This window comes from Miscanthus floridulus, chromosome 6 (assembly GCF_019320115.1).
Source record: "Miscanthus floridulus cultivar M001 chromosome 6, ASM1932011v1, whole genome shotgun sequence".
Lineage (NCBI taxonomy): Eukaryota > Viridiplantae > Streptophyta > Magnoliopsida > Poales > Poaceae > Miscanthus > Miscanthus floridulus.
In genome coordinates this window covers 128,047,591-128,054,616 of record NC_089585.1, presented here as the reverse complement: position 1 = coordinate 128,054,616, position 7,026 = coordinate 128,047,591, and the positions used below count along the sequence as shown (strand labels likewise).

The window sequence follows — 7,026 nt, the reverse complement described above, 5'->3', positions numbered from 1 at the left end:
AAAATGAAAAAGATGAATTAATCCCACAATGAACAGTCACAGGATGGCAGATGTGTATTGATTACCGAAAACTTAACAAGGCAACTGTTGGCATTTCTTAGCATCACTTGTTACTAGGTTGTCATCCCTAGCATAATGGTAGAAATGCGTGGTTGGTAATTATTAATGACACTTGTAAACTTCAGAGAAATATATATATATATATTAAAGTATCCGCAAGCACATAGATAATATATCATTATAGCATTTCACCCATGAGTATACCAGGTATCGTTATTTATATTTTTACCATAGGGAGGAGCTTACGGAGTGGTGTTGGCATAGAGATATTAACAAATGTGTATACTTATGATAATAATCACTCTCATGCTATTGCAGGGGTAAGTCAAAGGGTAAATAAATAATAAGTGTAAGGTAATAGTGGTATTCGAGAGATAGAATTAGAGATTTATAAAATGTAGTATAGCTAAGTTGGAGATTCGTTAAGAGAAAAAGATTCCTAAGTCATTACTTATCTACTAAGTCTTTTGTACACCCTAATATATACACTCTCATCTATAGTATAACTAACTCTAGATCTATGCATAAGGAATTTTACTAAGGAAGATCAAGAATAGAGCTTGTCTAACTTCACAATCACGTTCTACGTGCTCTACAAATGGGGAGTGGACTACAAAGGATTCAATGGGAGTGTCACATCCGTGATCTACCACATGACCCAGAGTGTAGAGGCCATCTGTAGGCAAATAATATATAAGCACCATGCTTACATAGTGTCGACCACTTAACTCACGCGCTTAATGAGCTAAGCGCTTTGCGAACATGTGCATAAAATAATCATTAATCATAACTATATCAAGCATGCAACAAGAGCAAACTAAGAAAATAATAATATTAAAGTAGCACAAAGTCATAAATATAGAGATATAATAGCTATACTAGTCTCTAGATGACAGATCCAGAATCCTGAGCAATATCCCACACTCTTCTTGAACCTTGCTAGCTAATCTATACTAGAAACTTAAAGAACTAGAGCTCTAATCTCTAATCTCTAGAAACCCTAGTTTTCTGTCTAGCCCTAACTTATGATCTGATGACTTGATTCTCCTTGGAGGGAGGGGGTTGGATTATATAGCCCTAAGGATACAATGTGAGCCCTTGGATCAAACTGACTTAAGCAACGGCTTAAATGCATCCTAGGAGGAGATGGGAAACCGACATAGCAACGAGGCTGATAGGTGGGCACCTGATAGGCTGGGCGGCCTACAAGTGGGGCTGGGCAGCCCCACTTGGTAGCCTCTCGACCTCCGCTTCGATGACGTGGCTTCTAGAGTCCCCTAGAACCTTCTAGAGTTGGTTTCGCGTTGAAATTCCAATTTTCCCTTTGACATTTAGATCCCTCTTGATGGTTTTTTGATTAAACCCTACTGAAAACACAGATTCACTAAAACTCATGGAATTTGTTAGTTTAACCCCCTAAGTCTAAGTTGGTGATCATTTTCATGCTTTATCTCGGGTTATATTGATGTAGTCCATATACATCATGACTATTTTTCCATCCTTGCCCTTTTTAACTTGTGTGCATGATTAAAATAGCCATAATCAATAATCCATCGGGGATTGCCAATGTATGTAATAGAAGCGTTTGCTAGTAAACCCAAATTTCTAGCTATGCGGGTGACCAAAGAAGTGCACCCAACATCTCCCTTAAGTCTAGGAATTTTTGTCCATGGTGCCATCATGAATTTTATAGGTGAGACCTTCTTTCTTTTAACCATAGCATAGAGCAGTTTAAGTTCATTATTCCTTACTGTGCAGAAATCATTTCTAGGAAAAAGAGAAAATCCTAGCCATTTGTGCATGAACCGCAAAGTAGGGTGGTGAATGTCATTGGTGCGAGGGCGGTAGCAAACAATTTCTTTTGATATCTCCCTCTAAAACTTCATCCTATCAAAATCTTGTATAGCTGAGTCTACATCAATTGTGCACTGAGCAGGGAATCCTAGAAGCTCACTAAAGTTCTTCTAAGGAAAATAAAATTCTTCCCCAAAGAACCTAAATGACAGTTCCGAGTCGATGGTTTGTAAAGTGCATTGAAATTCAATAGTCAAAAGCCTGCACCTTGACTCATCTATGTCCCATGCATCCTCCCATCCTACGGCCTTGAAAATAAGTTCAAATTCGAAGTCCATACCTGTGGACTGAAGTTGGGCTAGATCGAAGGCAGGGGCTAGGATTTATAGCGGGGGAAGCAAGAGGCCAGCTAGCCTAGTGGTGGGGCTGGCTAGCCCCACACAATGGCCAAGTGGCTTCCTCTTTCTTCTGGAGATTCTTTGCTTCATCCTTAAGCAAGTGATTAGCTCTGTCGGTGCTGCTTTTGGTGGTGAAATGACATAATCGAGGTGAATAATGGAGGTTGAGTGGGTCCCATGTGTCTCCCGTATTTCTACCATATATATGTATAACAATGCAATGCAAAAATATTTTATGATACAATGAAATATAACAAGATGAATGATGGTATTTTAATTTTTTTTACGCCTCCACAGTAATTTTTTCTCACAAATTTTTACGCCATAAAAATTATTTACATGGGGCTTAGATTTTTATAATGCCATGATGAGAATTTATATTTTATGATGCAAATGTTGAAAAGTAAATATGCTAAGATGAAATGATTAATGCAATACGAAAAAGTAAATATGGATAACTACCGAGTTACCTCCCGGCGACGGTTAGGGATTTTGAGTCCTCTAAACCGGACTTCTCCGTTCGGGTCTATTCTTTGGGTGCATCTGTCGGTCCCGGAGATGGAGACGTTAATGGCTGCACTTGCTTTTCATGCCACTCCAAATTAGAGAATTGTTCCGGTCTTGGCTTGAAGGCAAATCACTCTTCCTTTTCATTGATATGGAATTTGATTTCTTTAGCTCCGACATCAATGTGAGCATTTGTAGTGCTCAGGATGGGTCTCCCAAGAATGAGGGGTGTCTTCATGTCTTCCTAAATATCAAGTACTACAAAATCCACGGGAACAAAAAAGTTTCATATTTTTACCGGAATATTTTCGGTGATTCCCGCAGGGTAGCGGACCGATTGGTCGGCTAGTTGCAAACACATTGATGTTGGCGTGAGTGTTGAATAGTTGAGCTTGTCGAAGTCCTTTTTGGGCATGACACCGACACTTAGTCCAAGATCGCATAACGCATTCTTGAAGTTCTAGCTCCCGATTGAGCAATCGATAGTGGGACACCCTAGATCCTTCTTCTTGATAGGTGAAGTATTTAGGATGGCCGCACTACACTCCTCTATTAACTTAATTACCTCAGTGGAAGGCAGTGGTCTTTTGTTGTTTAGGATGTCTCTGAGATACTTCGCATAGGTAGGTACCTGTATGGCATCTAGCAACGGAATATTGATATATAGCTTTTGAATTATCTCTATGAACTTACCAAACTGCTCATCCATTTTAGCTTTTTTTATTTCTATGTGGAAACAGTAGGAGACTCGTGTCATGAAAATATTGTTGTAATTCTCGCTCTTGTGGCCCAAATTCTTCAACTTCATCGGTTGTTTTCTCCTCTTCCTATACTGTCACTGGTGTCTTACCGGTCCTTGTTGGATATGGTGGATCATGAGTAGACTTGCCACCTCTTGTAGTTATGGCATTTACCTTCTCAAGGTTAGTGGCAAAAGGTAGAGCAACAACCAACTGGGCTAATTGGGATTCTATCTTTTTATTATAGCTAAGTTGGTCTTTTATGGCAGAAGAAAAACTATAAATTTTAGTATTTATGCTTTCTAGGACCTTATCACTAAAAGCCAGCTTCTTAGAAATATTCTTATTAATCCTAGCTTGTTCTAAGATTAGGTCTTTCAAGGATGGTTGCTTAGGAGTATTATAGCTATTACCTGAGTACTTATCTTATTAAGTCGACCGTTGTTGTTGATTCCACCCTTGTATCTGTTGTTGTGGAGCAGAGTTGTTGATGATGATGTTTGCATCCTCTTGATATTTAGGGAATTCAACCCCCAAATATGCTCCACATACATTCTGAGCATTGAATGCATCTTGAATAGCCTGATAATCATTCTTATAATTGGCTCGCTGTTCAAGCCAATTCAACAGTACATCCATCTTGGTTGATAGTGCACACACCTCTTCTGGTACTTCTTCACTCTTATTGCATAATTGAATGTTGCATGATGATCAGCCTTGATTAGAGGCTATCTTTTCCATAAGAGTTTTAGCTTTTATAAGGGTGAGTGACATTAATGATCCCCCAGCAGTGGCATCGAGTTGTTCATGAGTTTTTTAGTTAATCCATGGTAGAAACTTTGCATGAGCAACCAATCTTCCATTTCATGATGAGGAAAATTTGAAATGTATTCTTGAAAACATTCCCATGCTTTCGGAATGGTTTTTCCTTTCTATTGTTGGAAGTTTGAAATCTTTTCTCTTAAGGCATTGGTCTTGCCCATAAGGAAGAACTTCTCTAGAAAGTCCTTGGAACATCTTGCCCAAGTGTTGATGTGATCTTTGTTGATGTAGAACCACTGCTTCGCTCTTCCCACTAGTGAGAATGGAAACATGCAAAGTAGTATGATGTCTTGAGCAACGTCCTTGATGACGACTGTGCTGCTAATCTCTAGAAAATTTTGAAGGTGAGCACTAGCATCTTCATGTGCCTTTCCACTGAATGGAGTAGCTTGCACCATGTTGATAAGGCTTGGCTTGAGCTCAAACTCAAGATTGTTGGTTTTGAGTGTTGGTCCAGTGCGGATGTTCTCAGTGCTTGGAGCAGAGAATTCATGTAGAGTCTTCTTAGCCATTACTTTAGGAACTGGTGTTGAGCTTCCTCTTAATTCGGTTGATTCTGATTGGAAATTGTTGGTGAATCACAAAAAAGTCTACAATACCCTTTATAAGATATGAACAAAGACAAACAAGGGCAAGCCTGCTAAAGCAGAGGTTATGATTTTATCAATAAGTATTTATTTGGTCAATTCTCTTTAGCCATGTGCCCCTCCCTGGCAACGGCTCCAGAAATGCTTGTTGGCATTTCTTAGCATCACTTGTTACTAGGTCATCGTCCCTAGCATAATGCCAGAAATGCGTGGTTGGTAATTATTAGTGACACTTGTAAACTTTAGAGAAAAATATATATATTAAAGTATCCGCAAGTGCACAGATAATATACTATTGTAGCATTTCACCTGGGAGTATACCAGGTATTGTTATTTATATTTTTACCATAGGGAAGAGCTTATGGAGTGATGTTGGCATAGAGATATTGACAAATGTGTATACTTATGATAATAATCACTCTCATGCTATTGTAGGGTAAATAAATAATAAATGTAAGGTAATAGTGGTATTCTAGAGAAAGAATTAGAGACTCATAAAATGTAGTATAGCTAAGCAGGAGATTCATTAAGAGCAAAAGATTTCTAAGTCATTACTTATCTACTAAGTCTTTTGTACACCCTAATATATACACTCTCATCTATAGTATAACTAACTCTAGATCTGTGCATAAGGAACATTACTAAGGAAGATCAAGAACAAAGCTTGTCTATCGTTGCAATCACATTCTACATGCACTACAAATGGGGAGTGGACTACAAAGGACTCAACGGCAGTATCACATCCACGATCTACCACATGACCCATACTGCAGAGGGCATCCATAGGCAAACAATATCTAAGCACCATGCTTACATAGTATCGACCACTTAACTCACGCGCATAATGATCTAAGCGCTTTGCGAACATGTGCATAAACTCATCATTAATCATAACTATATCAAGCATGCAACTAGAGCAAACTAAGAACATAATAAATAGCAACATAATAATATTAAAGTAGCACAAAGTCATAAATATAGAGATACAATGGCTATACCAGTCTCAAGATTGTATATCCGTAATCCTAAGCAATAGCCCACACTCTTCTTGAACATTGCCAGCTAATCTATACTAGAAACTTGAAGAACTAGAGCTCTAATCTCTAATATCTGGAAACACTAGTTTTCTATCTAGCCAAGACTTATGATCTAATGACTTGATTCTCCCTAGAGGGAGGGGGCTAGATTATATAGCCCTAAGGATACAACATGAGCCCTTGGATCAAACCAACTTAAGCAATGGCTTAGATGCATCCTAGGACATGTGTAAGGGTCGAGATGGCGACTAGAGGGGGGGTGAATAGTCTTTTCTAAAACTTAATCGCGTCGGCTAACCGATACAAATGCGGAATTAAAACTATCGGTCTAGCCAAGACTATACCCCATTATATGTGTTCACTAGCACCTTGCAAAGATAACAATTATGCAACAAAGGTGCCGGGCTAGCTAGAGCTCTCCTAAACAATTCTAGGAGCAAGGTTACACAAACCTATGCCACTAGTACTTTAAGTGACACGGGAGCTCCTACACATGCTAGTAAGCAAAAGCACAAAGCTAACTAAGCTCACTAGCAATGCTCAATAACAAGGCAACCAATGCCTAATTAGAGAGCGCAAATACTTAGTTACACAAACTAAGCAATGTGACTAACAAGGTTACTAAAACCAAATTAGCCACGCAAGGGAGCTACTTCTATGCTACACAAGCAAGAAGGTAATTAGCAAGCTACACAAGCTATCTAATTACAAGAGCAACTACACAAGCTTAATATGTATAAAAGTAATTGCAAGCTTGTGTAATGGGGATGCAAACCAACGGGAAGAACAAGGTTGACACGATGATTTTTCTCCCGAGGTTCACGTGTTTGCCAACACGCTAGTCCCCGTTGTGTCGACCGCTCACTTGGTGGTTCGGCGGCTAATTAGCATCACCCGCTAAGCCCGCACGTCGGGCGCCGCAAGAACCCACCCTGATAGTGAGGGTAGCTCAATGACACGCTTTACTAGAGTTGCTCTTCGCGGCTCCTGCGGGGCGAGCACAATGCCCCTCACAAGCACTTCTCCGGAGCGCCGCACAAGCTTCTTGCGCGCTTCGACGGAGACCACCACCAAGCCGTCT

The 7,026-nt window shown here is 39.6% G+C and overlaps 1 non-coding gene across 1 annotated transcript; it reads left to right on the top strand.

The window, feature by feature from the left end:
• Positions 1-4,360: 4,360 nt before the first annotated feature.
• On the top strand, positions 4,361-4,467 carry LOC136462165 (small nucleolar RNA R71). The gene has a single exon (XR_010760683.1). It is a non-coding gene; the product is annotated as a small nucleolar RNA R71 (small nucleolar RNA).
• Positions 4,468-7,026: the final 2,559 nt, after the last annotated feature.